This window comes from Hemiscyllium ocellatum, chromosome 26 (assembly GCF_020745735.1).
Source record: "Hemiscyllium ocellatum isolate sHemOce1 chromosome 26, sHemOce1.pat.X.cur, whole genome shotgun sequence".
NCBI lineage: Eukaryota > Metazoa > Chordata > Chondrichthyes > Orectolobiformes > Hemiscylliidae > Hemiscyllium > Hemiscyllium ocellatum.
The window spans coordinates 58,199,511-58,215,059 of record NC_083426.1 but is presented as its reverse complement, the minus strand read 5'-3'; positions in this window follow the sequence as shown (position 1 = coordinate 58,215,059).

The following is a 15,549-nucleotide window of genomic DNA, read 5'->3' as shown; positions in this document are numbered from 1 at the left end:
TCGATGAAGCATGTTCATCTTGGTGTCCAGTTACGAGCGGCGTACCGCAAGGGTCAGTGTTGGGTCCACTGCTGTTCGTCATTTTTATAAATGACCTGGATGAGGGCTTAGAAGGGTGGGTTAGCAAATTTGTAGATGACACTAAGGTTGGTGGAGTTGTGGATAGTGATGAAGGATGTAGTAGGTTGCCAAGAGACCTAGATAGGATGCAGAGCTGGGCTGAGAGATGGCAAATGTAGATTAATGTGGACAACTGTGAGGTGATACACTTTGGACGGAGTAATTGGAATGCAAAGTACTGGGCTAATGGTAAGATTCTTGGGAGTGCAGATGAGCAGAGAGATCTTTGGTGTCGATATACACACATCCCTGAAAGTTGCCAGGGATTGACAGGGTTGTTAAGAAGGTATACATTGTTTTGGCCTTTATTAGTAGAGAGATTGAGTTCCGAAACCAGGAGGTTATGCTGCAGCTGTACAAAGCTCTGGTACGGCTGAACTTGGAGTGTTGTGGACAGTCCTGGTCACTGCATTCTAAGAAGGATGTGGAAGCTTTGTAAAGGGTGCAGAGGAGATTTACTAGGATGTTGCCTGGTATGGAAGGAATGTCTTACGAGGAAAGGCTGAGGGCCTTGAGTGTGTTCTCGTTAGAGAGAAGAAGGTTGAGAGGCGACTTAATAGATACATACAAGATAATCAGAGGGTTAGACAGGGTGGACAGGGAGAGCCTTTTTCCAATTATGGGGATGGCAAACACAAGGGGACACAACTTTAAAGTGAGGGGAGATAGGTATAAGACAGATGTCAGAGGTAGTTTCTTTACTCACAGAGTAATAAGGGTATGGAACGCTTTGCCTGCAACGGTGGAAGATTCACCAATTTTAAGTACATTTAAGTCGTCATTGGCCAGGCATATGGATGTACATGGAGTAGTGTAGGTGGGATGGGCTTCAGATTAGTATGACAGGGCGGCGCAACATCGTGGGCCGAAAGAGCCTGTACTGCGCTGTAATGTTCTATGTTCTATGTCCAGGACAGGAGAGGCCCTCCAGCCCCTTCGGTTGACACGATAAAAATAAAAACACCCTGCAGACCCTGCAAAGTCCTCCATCCTTACGTCTGCGGGCTAGCACCAAAACTGTGAGAGCTATCCTTCCCTCGAGTCACGCAGCAATGTGACCTAATGAAGCCTTATGGCATCAGGTCAAACTATGACAAGGAAACCCTCTGCTTATTACCCTCCCTCAGCTGGGAGATCAGTGTTCCTCCACGTTGAGCAACATTTGGAGGAAATATTGAGACAATGACAAAGGTGGAGAGGGTGTACTGGGTGGGTCATTTCAAAATCATCATCAAGAGGGTTGTGGCAGCAACATTGCTGATACAAATGGTTGGTACAAAAGAGCATAGCTGCTAGATTGGGACTATGGAGGGCACAACGAAGAGGGAGAAACATTGTAAATCTTATCTTCATCAACCTGCCAGTCAGACACATTGATCCATGACTATATTGGTAGCAGTGACTACTACCCGCGATATTTCTGGAGATAAAGTCCCACTTTGACGTTGTGAAAACTTCCATTGGGTGTGACATCATCACCGTGTTAAACAGGACTGATTTCGAACAGATCTCGCAGCTCAACACCAGGATGTGAGATGACGTGGGTCATCAATAACTGCAGGACTTTACTCCAACACCAGATTTACCATCCCTGCCCAGCATATCCTCCAATTCCCCTTGCCCATCAAGCCAATGAAGAACATATGAAGGCATGCCAATAGCAGCACCAGAAATCCCTGAAAATGAGATGCACTTACCAAACAGGATCACTTACTCATCAAATAACATAAGCCGCAAGTGACAGACAGATCGAAGTGAACCCACAACTAAAGGATTAGACCTAATCTCTGCAACCCTGTCACACCCAGTCATGAATGGGAGTGAACAATTAAACAACTCACTGAAGGAGTTGGCTCCACAAATATTGCCTTCGTCAATAATGGAGGATCCCAGCATAAGGCTGAAACAACATCAACAAAGCTCTCTCAGAAGTACCGATGAGATAACCCATTTCAGTCTCCCCCAAAGCTCTCAGACATTACAAATGGCCATCATCAGCCAATTCAATTTACTTACTGTGATATCAACAAATGGTTGAGGGGATTTGGTAATGCAAAGGCTGTGGGCCCTGATAACATTCCATTCAAGCTGTTTCTGCCGGGCTACAACACTGGCACGTTTCTGACAATGTGGAGAATTATCCGGGTGTGTCCTGTACACACTCACAGAAAATAGGACGACCAGGTACGACCTCATCAGTCACATCTCTATCTTTAATACCGTGCTTCCTGATGAAGGGCTTATGCTCGAAACGTCGAATTCTCTATTCCTGAGATGCTGCCTAACCTGCTGTGCTTTGACCAGCAACACATTTGCAGCTGTGATCTCCAGCATCTGCAGACCTCTTTTTTTACTCTTAGATTACATTCGATTCGATTCTTTGCCACGTGGAAACAGGCCTTCAGCCCAACAAGTGCACACCGACCCTCTGACGAGAAAACCACCCAGCTGAATTTCCCTCTGAATGATGCACCTTATGTGCAATTTTGCAAGGCCAATTCACTTTGGACTGTGAGTGGAAACTGGAGCACCCGGAGGAAACTCAGGCACTCACAGGGATAATGTACAAGTTCCACACAGACAGTCACCCGAGGCTGGAATCGAACCTGGGTCCCTGGCACTGTGAGGTAGCAATGCTAATCACTGAGCCCATATGGCAGATGACATCTAATGTGATATCAAGCAACACTGCTCACCATAGCTCAGTTTTAGCTCTGTCGGGGCCACTCATCCCATGACCACATCGAAAGTTTGTCCTGAAGATGGACTGCACAAAAAAGCTGTATTCTATAGCAAAGTGAGAGTGACTGCACTTGTCATCATAACTACGTTTGACCAAATGTAGCATCAAGGACCAATAGATAAACGTGTGCAAGTGGGTGTCAGGGAAACCTCTAAACTGGTTAGAACATAGAACATGGAACAATACAGCACAGCACAGGCCCGTCAGCCCACGATGTTGTGCCAACCATTGATCCTCATGTATGCACCCTCAAATTTCTGTGACCATATGCATGTCCAGCACTCTCTTAAAGGTCCCCAATGACCCTGCTTCCACAACTGCTGCTGGCAATGCATTCCATGCTCTCACAACTCTCTGTGTAAAGAACACGCCTCTGACATCCCCTCTATACTTTCCTCCAACCAGCTTAAAACCATGACCCCTTGTGTTAGCCATTTCTGCCCTGGGAAATAGTCTCTGGCTATCGACTCTATCTATGCCTCTCATTATCTTCTATACCTCAGTTCTGTCCCCTCTCCTCCTCCTTTTCTCCAATGAAAAAAGTCCGAGCTCAGTCAACCTCTCTTCATAAGATAAGCCCTCCAGTCCAGGCAGCATCCTGGTAAATCTCCTCTGAAGCCTCTCCAAAGCATCCACCTGCTTTCCTATAATAGAGCGACCAGAACTGGATGCAGTATTCCAAGTGCGGTCTAACCAAAGTTTTATAGAGGTGCAACAAGATCTCACGACTCTTAAACGCAATCCCCCTAGTACAAATGAAGATGTTTGAGGTTGGTAGAGAGCAGCTATCTCAGCTCTCAGATATTTCTGCAGCAGCATCCCTGTGGAGGTGTTTCTGAGGAAATCTGTAGATCAGAATGGAAAGCTGAGGCACTATATTCCTACAGGATGCTAACATTTCTCTCTTGTTAGACAGAGATGACTGCTGGACAGTCACCACGCCTCAAACAAAAGGAGAGGTTGAGATGGACAGTCCTTTATATTCACCTCAATTGGTGCAGGTATTGAACTCATACAGTTGGCACGTTCAATTGATTGAGTTAATCAAACCTTTTCTTGTGTTCTTCAGGTAGATATTTTCCAATCAACTTGTTTCTAGACATATTACACAGCTCTGGCGTAGGTGAAACTTGAAGCAATCTTCCTAGCTCAGAGGGAAGCGCACTGTCAGTCTCTTATATGACCACTCTCTGTCTGAGACCCAACAATTTTTAGCTGCTTCATAAATGACTACACCTCCACTATAACGCCACAAGTGCGTGTGTCTTCCAATGATTAGACAATGGTCAACACCACTGGTGATGACTCAGATACTGAAGCAGTTCTTATCCAAATGCTGAAAGAATTGAAACATATGCAGGTGTGGACTGAAAAGTGGCAAGCAATATTTGCATTACACACATGCTAGACAAAAATCACCTCTAACAATACAGAACTGAACTATCACCCTTTAACATTCAATGCCATTACTGCAACTGACTTCCCAACTATCAATATCCTGGGGACTATCGTGAACCAGAACTGGCCTTTCCAAATAAATTCAATGGCTACAAGAATAGGTCAGAGGTGAGGAATCCTGCAGCAATAACTCACATCATGATTTCCCAAGGCCTGCCCACCATGACTAAGACACAAGTTGAATGCATGGATGATAAAATACTTGGTTCAGTGCAGCTTCATGCCTCATCCACTAGCACTAAGTAGTAGCAATGCCTGCCAACTACACAGTGCTCTGCAGACATTTACCAAGGTTCCTTCTAAAGTACCTTTGAATACATGACCATCATGTAGGACAAGGGCAGCTGATACATAGGACCTCTGTCATGTTTGTGTTCCATTCCAAGACATTTGGAAATATATTGCTGGACCTTCAGCATCACTGTTTCAAATTCCTCCCTAATGGGATTGTGGGTCTACTTACAGCACATAGACTGCAGCAGTTAAAGGTGGCAGCTCACCACCACCTTGCCAAGGGCAACAAGCGATGAGCAATAAATACCGGCTCAACCACATTCCATGAATATATTAGAATGGAAAATATTGTGCAAGCATGCCCAATGCTGGAGATTGAGTTTTGGGGTTTGAGAGCACAGGCTGGTTGGGTTCAGTCAGTACCTGGCTTGTTGTGAACAGCAGAAAGGAAATGCTGTTTGTCACATTCTGTCAGTCTTTCAGAGGCGTGTCCTACATACCTAGTATTCAACAGACACTGGCATTCACAAACCATATGACTGAACTGTGAGAGGCAGATGCAATTGAAAATCTTTTCATACCTGGACTGTGGAATACTTCGACACAAAGTGATATTGCTATCATGAGTACAATATTAGCACTAGGGTAAAATAATTAGATTTTTCAAAGTCCATGTGCTTAATAATAATTTGATCTTGTGTGCGGAAACAAGACTCATCATTTCAAAGTCCCTTATTGTGATGTCTGCACTGTTTGCATCATATTGTTATCCTAACATTGGACTGAATAAATGGGTATATTTGTGTTTATTTGGCAGTCAAAATGGGGATATTATCCAAGGATGCTGGAACTTCAATAATGAGACTTTGCTGTTAACGGTTAGAACAATGCTGAAAACATTTACATCGGAATTTCTATCATCTCAGGCCACACACAATGTCGCTGTAAAATTCTGTTCAGACACTGAAGTTGTGGAGCTGGCATATACTGGATATGGTTTATGAGTGATTCAATGTAAGACACCATGTGCTGCAGGGCTCCATCACTTTTAGAACACTTCATTCATAATATGGTCCAAGGTACAGATTTACAGTGTTTATGTGGTACACCAGAAGAGATAAACTGACAAGACATGGTTGTTGGCTTGTCACTTTCACAAATATTGAACTGTTTTCAGACCAGCACTGAGCCCTGTGCTAGTCCATTTGCTAGTATGCCCCATGCATATTCCTGTTGTTCAGGTATGTGTCTAACTGCTCTATTGTGAGGGATTGTGCGAATAAGTATCCAGCTCCAGTTTGGAAGCTTTCAGGACAGATTTTGGAGCTGGTCAGTGCTTTTGAGGTAGTGATGAGGCCCAGTGGCACTGTGACTGAATTTAGGTATTTTTTCAAAGCCATTTTCAACAGCATTGCTAACTCTAGATGGCGTGTTCATTGATCTGAACATGAATCAGCTGCTTACTACAGTCACTGTATTGTGGAATAATTATGTCTGTACTCTGGTCATTTAATTATTGTTCACTTCAATTGTTTTCAACTGAAAAACAATGATATTTGGTTTACTTGAAAATATTTAAGAAATAAAATGATATTAACTCTTCATTGTGCAAAATGTAAAAGTGACCCGCTGAATATTTCCTACAAACTAATCAAGCAACGGTCAGCCATTGTGTGTAAAGCAGGACTCAGGGAGACAAGGCCTTGTTTTATCGTCAATATAGTGCTCAGCATTGATGCCAGATCCTGTGGCTGCTATACTGCTCTGCAGCAAGTTTTGAGGGAATCATTAAAAAGGAAACATATACTTGACCACATCGTCACCAATCTGCTTGCTGTAGATGCTTCTCTCCATTTAATATATCGGTAAGAGGGACCACTGCAAGGTCCTTGGGAAGAACAAGTGCCATCTTCACATTTTGTAGACCTTCTACCATGTTATGTACCATACACTGTACTCAACTGGACTGACTTCAAACAGATCAAGCAACGAACGATGAGGCTTCCATGAGGCGCAGTGGGCCATCACGAGAAGCTCAATCATACTCTTCATGACTCACACAGTCTGCAATCTCACAGCCACACTACAGTAACCACCAAGCCAGAGATTCATCCCGGTGGAATACAGAGTACAGAAGGACATGCTGGTACAAGCAAATGGCAAATAATATTCATGCCACACAAACGATAGACAAATACAAAAATAAAGAACTCAACCGTCCTTCTTTGATTTTCCATAGCATTACCTTCACAGAGTCCATAGCTTAGTATTTATCAGCATACTGGGTATTATCATTGACCAAAACGTATCCTTGTTCTATCCATATAAATAACAGCGTCTTCAAGAGTGGTTCATTTGCTTGGAAATCTGCAGTGAGTAATTTACCTGCTGACACCCCAAAACCTGTCCCCAAAACCTGGGATACATTATGTCCCAGGAATAACAGAGGGTAAGAAAAGCCTATTTGATTGCCATAACTTCCACAAACATCCATCCATCCACAACTGGGGCTACGCAGTATCAGTGTATATTTTCATGGCTTATTAGACAGTACCTTCCAACTCCACGACCAGCTAGATGGACAAAAACAGTAAGTACATGGGAAAACCATCCATTTGCAAGCTCCCTCTTTCATACAGTCAGATGTAATGAAGTTCACCCATGGTTTTACAATTCCAAACTCCAAAGATCACAAAATCAGTTCTGGTCTAAATGCAGCTCAACTTGGACAAGAGCCAGGCTTGGACTGACAAATGACAAGCAGCATTCATGCTGCACAAATGTTAGACGATGACCATCATAAACCACCTCACCATTTGTCATCCAATGACATGACCATTGCTGAATCCATTGGCTCTGCCATTCTGAGGTTTATCCAACATCATACGGCTGTTATAGTGAGATCACCAGAACAGAAGTTAGGAATCCTGCAGTAAGTAACTTTTCATCTGTCTTGCCAAATCCTGTCCATTATCTCTGAGGTTCAAGTCAGGAACATGATGAGATAATCTCCACTTTGCTGAGTGAGTGCAGTTCCAATAGTACGCAAACAGTTTGACACAATCATAGAACAAATAGACAACTTAATAGGTCCCCATCCACAATCACTCACTCTCTCTAACACTGACACTCAGCAGCAGGTGCCTGCACACTATGACACTTCTTAGATAGCACCTTGTGCACTCATTAGCATGGCCATCTCTAAGCAAAAGGACAGCATTTTAGGAATATTGATCATAATTCATTTGATTCTGAGATAAGTATTGTGAAAGACAAAGCTCTCCTCAGATTTGGGGTTTTAGTTTGAATCAATCTAATTTTACTAAACTGGAAAGAGATTTCATTCAGGTGAACAGGAAACATCAACAAAAAAAAAATCTGACTCAGAATAGTAGCAGGCATTCTAAGGCAGGATTAATGTGATTCTGAGAAAACACGTTCCCACAAAGTAAAAAAGGGTCAGGCTGCTAAATCCGGAGATCACTGCAAGTCCATAAACATAAAGACACAAAAAGAATGCTTTTGTCAGACAATGGGAACTCAATACTAGAGGAGTGTGGAATGTGGAGGGTTGCAAACCACAGTCAAATTAGAAAGGAATCAATGTGTGAGATTATATTGGCAAGAAACATCAAGCGATCTTCAGCAGATTTCTTTTCAATACAGAGCACGACAATAGTGAAGTATGGAACATCAAACACAAACATAGAAATCAAGTATCAATGTGGAATGTTTGGGAATGTTTCTGAATTTGGATTGAAGCTTAACAGGATCTTAACAATGTGGGCCATCGTGAGGAATTGCCTGAGAATTTCGTCAGACCCTTCTCGATGTTACTGCATTTAGAAACATGAGATCTGTTCGTCGAGACAGAGTGGTAAAGATGGCAAGATTTGGGAACGTTTGATTACAAGAGGCATTGTGACCTCAGTCAAAAAGAGAAAAGAGGCACATTAAGGTTTGGAAACTGAAGACAGAGGCTTTGGAAAGCATTTTAAAAATGTAAAAACATAAACAATAAGTTAAGAGCCCAAAAAGGCATCATAAAATGTCTTTGGCAAACAGGATTAAGGAAAATCCCAAGCCTGTTTATCATGTGTAAGAAGGTAGCCAGGGAAAGAATAGGTCATCTTCCTGATGAAGAGCTTATGCTTGAAACGTTGATTCTTCTGTTCCTTTTATGCTGCTGGACCAGCTGTGCTTTTGCAGCCACACACTCTTCGAAAGTGTCAGTCCACTCGAGGACAAAAGAAGAAGGTGAGGTTCTTAATGAAAAGTTTACATCAGTACTTGCAAAGGAAAAGGACATGGTGGATGGTGAGTTGAGAGAGGGATATGTCAATATTCTGGAGCATTTCAAAGGTAAAAATGAGGGATGTGCTGGAAGTTTTGAAAATCATTAAGGTAGACAAGTCTCCAGGATATGATGGAATCAATCCCAGAATACTGAGGGAAGCAAGGGAGGAAATTTCTGGGGACTGGTGCACACTTTTGTATGCTCTTCAGTCACAGGAGAAGGTCCAAGGAACTGGAGAACAGCTAATGGTGTTCCTTGGTTGAAGAAAAGCAACAGGGGTAATCCACGTAATTTCAGCTCAGTGAGCCTTCTGTCAGTGGGAGGGAAATTACTGGAGAAGATTCTTAGAGATAGAACTGACTCACATTTGGCAAAATATAGACTTGTTAGCAATAGGCAACATAGCATTTTTGGGGGAAGACCGTTTCTCACAACTTGATTGAAGATTTTGTGAAAGTGACAAAGAAGATTGCTGAGAGACTTTATGTTGGCCATATGGACGTTTGATATGGTGAGTTAGGGCAGGTTCAAACAGAAAGTGAAGTCAAATGGGATCAGCATCTGTTGGTAAGATGGATACAGAATTGCTTGATCAGAGAAGATAGTGTATTGGTGGAAAGGTCATTTTCTAATTGGAAATCTGTGAGTAGATTGGGGAGCTGTGGATCGTGAGAATGATTGGCAGAGGATACAGCAGGATCTCGATAGGTTGCAGATTTGGACGGAGAAAAGGCAGATATAATTTAATCTGGATACTTAGGAGGGAATGCATTTTGGAAGGTCAATTGCAGCAGAAAAGTACACAGTAAATGGAAGAACTTTTATCGCATCAACATCCAAAGGGATCTAGGTGCACAGGTCCACAGTTCCCTGACAGTGACAACACAGGTGGATAGGGTGCTCAAGATGACTTATGGCAAACTTGTGTACACCCATCGGAGGATATAATGTAAACATTTACATGTCATGTTGCAGCTGTATAGAAATTTAGTTTGCCACATTTAGAATATTGTGTACAGTACTGGTTGCCACACCATCAGAAGGATGTGGAGGTGTTGGAGGGGGTATGGAAAACGGTTTACCAGGATGCTATCTAGTATTAGCTGTCAGGAGAAATTGGGCAAACTTGGATTTTTTTTGAGTAGCTAAGGTGCTACCTGACAGACATTTAGAAAATTATCAGAAACGTAGATAGAATGGATTGTTGGAGCCCCTTTCCCATGGGAGATATATTAATTACTAGTTTTTAGCTAAAAGGGGAAAGGTTTGAAAGAGGTATGATAGGCAAGTCGTCATTTTCCACTTTTCCAGACAGAATATAAAGGTGCATGGAATGTACTGATGGAGGAGATTGGAGAAAAAGTTAAAATAGCAACGTTAAAGAGATAACTTGGCAAATAGATGTATAGGCAGGGAATAGAATGATATAGAATGTGTAGAGGGAAGTGCTTTCTTTTTAACTTTAGAAAGACATGATATGTCAGTGCAGGCTTGCTGGGCCGAAGGGCCATTTCCTTTGTTTTTCTGTTCTTTAAGACAAATTTTAGCAAGGAAGTGGTGAGTTTCTGGCTGAATGATTACTGATTATCAACAGCAAAATTAATGCCAATCTCTCCTCATCAGTTTGCAGTTTCATATCCTCCACCTCACCCCCCGCCCCCACCCCCTGCATTGCAGGAAGCTCAGCACTAAGAATTTGACATGAAAGTCAGAGCTGATTACTGAAGACTCCATCTCATCTCTCACTCCTGCAGACTTCTATCTTGGACACAAGTGTCTCAGCAGATACTGTACAGACAGAAACTGCAAGGTCTCCACAACCACCAATGCTGGCATCTGTCACATGCCAGCCTCACCTTACATCTCCAATCCGCTGTAAGTAAGCTTCTATACTTCAATGTTAGAGTGCAGGGTTCACTGACAACTCACATTCTATTGCTGCTACAACGACACTGCCTTCAAGGACACAGACTCAGCTCATGGACTGCACCTCTGGGCTGCTCACTGTGCATTTGTCCAAACATACTTTGAGCTTACTTGAATGAAAGCAGAATTATTGTCTTGTCTAACCCCTGCCTTTATTAGTATATCCCCTCAGTCAGAGTTACCGTGCTCACATGATGCTGCGTTGTCTTGTTGTTTAACACAGACGTAAAACCAAGGTGCTTGATATCATTGTCTACAGTCAGTCAAGGCACCCAGCAAAGCGGCACTTCCCCAGAGAAGAAAATAAGGTCACTGACCTCCTTCCTCCACGGCTGGGATTCATTTAGAAGGCTGGCTAATCACGACTCAGGAGTCAACCTGAGACATAGCTGGCAGGGTCTGGAGCCATGGTTTCCCGTGCCAGTCCTGGAGGACAATACTGTTCCTTGGCTGCAACATTCCATCCACCACAACTTCTGGTGTGTGTTCACAGATTGGAGCCACATTTGTAGCCCCTCTGCATGGCCAGGGCAGTTTCGCATTGACAATATAAGCGCGTTAGGGTTTATTTTAAGGATGACACCCACAACAGAGGCCAGTTCATTCTGGTGTCTATATCCACACCTAAATTCCTACAGTCTCCAAGAGTCAGAACAAGTGCCTCAAAAAAAGTTTGAACCTGGAAGGCGCTTTTATTTTGTTGTCCAGTGCAGACAGTGTAGAGAGTCTCTTCACTGTTGTGTGCAAGTGTTTATGCTTTGCCAGTATCATAGGATCAATGTATAGGAATGGGGGAAAGGTCAGGAGAAGCAGTATATAAATTAATTGGCATCACAATAATTGCGATCAAATAAATTTGTACCCAATGCTGCTTCACTGTGTTGGCCTATTTGTTCTTCCTGTGACCCTACTCTTGAATATCCAGTTCTCAGTCTTGGTTATGCTGCAGCCACATCTCCACAAGGACAGCTACATGTGACCTGGTTATTACTATTTGTGCTCTCATTTCATTTCCTTGTTGAAACGATAGGAAGGATTTCAGGCACGGCAGCAAGTGCCAGAGATTAGGATGGCTGTAGAGTCCGGAGGAGGTTACAGAGTTGGGAAGGCTTATGGATGCTGGGGAATATTACAGGAATATGGCTGACGGAGATTGCAAAGGCAAGGATAAGTTTAGTTAAAGTGAAAAGTGAACTGGACCAGCCAGATAAATATTTTGGCGACAGGAGCCTTGCAGAGAGAAACCACCCACGAAATCTGACAATAATGGAACCTGGACAAATGATCACATGATTTAGCTGTCTGTGTCTGTCTGCCCAGAAATATAACTGGGGATGGGGACAGGACAATCAGGCACATGAAGCCAGTTGATGTGTCCTATATGGTGACAGATGAACTGAAATGTCTATGTACACAGATTCCAGTCAATGATCTAGATTCCATTCACGCCAGTTGAAACACATGTTGTTCTCACAATGATAATATTCAATTGTAACGTTTCAGGAAGTGAGAATGTGTCCTAGTCTCAGGCTGTGTTGCGTTGACTGCTCACCAAGAAGTGATAAAAGCAAATTACTGCGGATGCTGGAATCTGAAACCAAAAGAGAAAATGCCGGAAAATCTCAGCAATTCTGGCAGCTTTGACAAAGGGTCAGTTAGACTCGAAACGCCATCTCTTTTCTCTCCTTACAGATGCTGCCAGATCTGCTGAGATTTTCCAGCATTTTCCCTTTTGGAATCACGAAGTGAAATCTGAGAGTTATTGATTGGGGGGGGGAGTCTTTTCTGTTTTAACTGTTTCAGTTCAGAATCACATCGAGACAGAGAATAGATACATAATTTCAGAACTAAACAGTCCCCAGTTATGCATTTGCAGCTCCTCACATCCCATGAGTCCCATAATGCGGATTAGGAAGCTCCCGGGCTCTCTATCTCGTCTGAACATGGTCAGCCGCTCTCAGCTGTCCCAGAAATGAACTACAAACTCCGATAAGGAGGATCAGAAATTCTGTCCCCAGTCTCTGCAGAGTCAGCTGCTGGCATCTATTTCAGTATAGAGTCCCACACTCAGAACAAGAAGATCCCTGGCTCGATAATGGGGTAATGCATTTGCAACTCAATACCAATTGTTTCCTTGAAATCACAGCCAACCAGGCAAATCCCAGTTGGTTTCTCTTTGCTTTCAAATTGCTCGTCTCAGTAATGTCTTTCCTGTTCTATTACCGTTCCCTCCTCTGGAAATCATCTAGTTTCGACAATCATTCCTACGTCTACAACATGATAATGCTCCTCAGTCTCAAAGGTCACAAAAATACAGGTGGATCTAGCTTTTGCAAGATGTTGAAGATTACAAGGAACATTATGGTTGAAAGAGTTTGACATCGAGAGCTTGCTAACAACAGAAAAAAAGCTTGTATGCATGCTGGAAGATATTGGTCAGAGTAAGTTTTGCTGGAGATTGATATGTGGAAGTTCTGGTGAAGATGATGTGATTTTTCTTGGAGAACTGTACAGAAGTAGAGAGGATTGTAAAATCTGGAGGAGGATTCAGAGAGTGGGAGATTTTTAATGGCTCCTGGAGGTGATCTATGCATGGGAGAGTTTAACATCTGGTAAAGAATGTAGAGTTAGGGAGGGTTAGAGGTGTTTCCCCAGATAGGGACGGATTTAGAACCTGAAGCTTGAAGAGGTAGGGTGCTGTGTAGGGACACGAGGTAGTTACTGAGTCAGGAGCACTGTCGGGATGAGAAAGTGTTAAATAGCTGGTTAGGCATTGGAGTATGTTACACAGTGGGGAAAATTATAGGGACAAGAGGAAGTTCAAGAGATGGACAAAGTTCTCTGGGATGAAGTTGCAGATATAATAGACAGTGTCATGGCTGGAGATGTTTATGGAGGTAATTAGATTTGTCAAGCCTGGAGGGAATTAGTGACATCGATGTTGATGTACATTGGAGGAAATTACAAAGATGGCGAGATTTTTATGGATCAGAGTAGTTACAGAGAAGGGGAGAGGTGTGAAGACTTGAAAAAGATCACATAGAGGAAGAGGATTGTTGGAGCTGGAGGCGATTCCAGAGAAAGAAAGTTTACATGGCCTGAATGAGTCACTGAAATAGGGAGGGTTGCAATGGCTGATAGAGTGTGTTGAGATAAGAATCGATGAGATTACAGCAGTAGGATATTATTGAAAGTGGAGGACCTCAGGATATCACACCAAGTTACATAGAAGTCTTATTGCTCAGAAAGATGTCATTTGGCCAATCTTGTTTGCACTAGCTCTTCAACTGAACACGTTCCTGTGTAATAATCACCAGAGTCCCCCACATTACGGTTACTCACAATAATCATCCAATACCCTCTCCATTGTTTCAATTGAACATGCATCTGCAACACTCATTTATTCATTTTATTGGCGGCAGTTGCAGTGGGAGGATCGACAGTAAGTATTAGGAATCTGACAGGAAGTTAAATTTAAAATATAAAAACTTACCTCGTGTATAGGTGGAGAGCATGCCCAAGAGGAGTTGACATGGGACTGGTGGGCAAGTGGAGTAGTATTTTTGGCCAGTTGCTTTATTCAAAATACCACACAGTGTCTCCCAACAATTCTCATCATTTAACCCATAAAAAAAGCTTCTGTACGGCTGATGGAAAGGTGACTAGTTTTAGTTTTTTTAGTTTTCCGTGGTCTAATTGGGAATGTAGAACAGTATGAATGGAGGTTCGGACAGGTGAATATTCCTCGTGCAGAATGAGGGAGGTGAGGGTGACCACTCGTGTCCCTGCTGATGTCACCTGCAGAAAGTGCACAAAACGTAGCCCCTCGAAAACCGGGTTAGGCAGTTGGAGCTGGAAATGGATGAACTTCAGATCATTCGGGAGGTGGAGGAGGGTATTCAGAGGAGTTACAGGGAGGTGGTCACACCTCAGGTGAGAATATAGAAGGCAGAGCTAGAAAGTTTGCAGGTGACACAAAAATTAGTGGCATAGTAGACAGTGAAGATAGTTTCCTGAGATTACAAAATGATCTTGATCAAATGGTTTAAATGGGCTGAAAAATAAGCAGACAGAGTTCAATCTGGAATAATGTGATGTATTCCATTTTGGAACAACAAACAAGAGTAGGGCTTACATAGTTAATGGAAGGGCCGTGGGTAGTATTGTAGAACAGAGGGATTTAGGAGTGCAGGGACATGATTCTTCAAAGTTTGCTTCACATATCGACAGGATGGTTATAAAGGCATTTGGCACATCTCCCTTCATTGAGTACAAGAGTTTGGACGTTATGTTAAGTTTGCACAGGGAATTGGTGAGCTTCTTCTGGAATACTATGTCCAGTTCTGTTCATCCAGTTATAGGAAGGGTATTATCAAACTGGAGATGGTTCACAACAGATTCACCAGGATGTTATCAGGTATCGAACTTTTGGATTATAAAGAAAGGCTGGGACTTTTTTTCATTGGAGCATAGTAGGTTAAGAGGTAACCTGACAGAAGTTTATAAAATAATAAGAGGGATCTGTAGAGTTAATGGTGGTTACCTTTTTCCCAAAATCGGGAATTTCAAACCTCGGGGGTACATTTTTCAGGTGAGAGGAGAGAGGTTTAAAAAAATCTTAAGCGGCATTTTTTACAGAGGGTGATTTGCATGTGGAATGAATTTCCTGAGGAAATGGTGGATGGGGGTAAAACTGCAACGTTTAAACACATTTGATTGGATACGTGAATAGGAAAGGTTCAGAGGGATATTGGCCAGGAGAAGGTAGGTG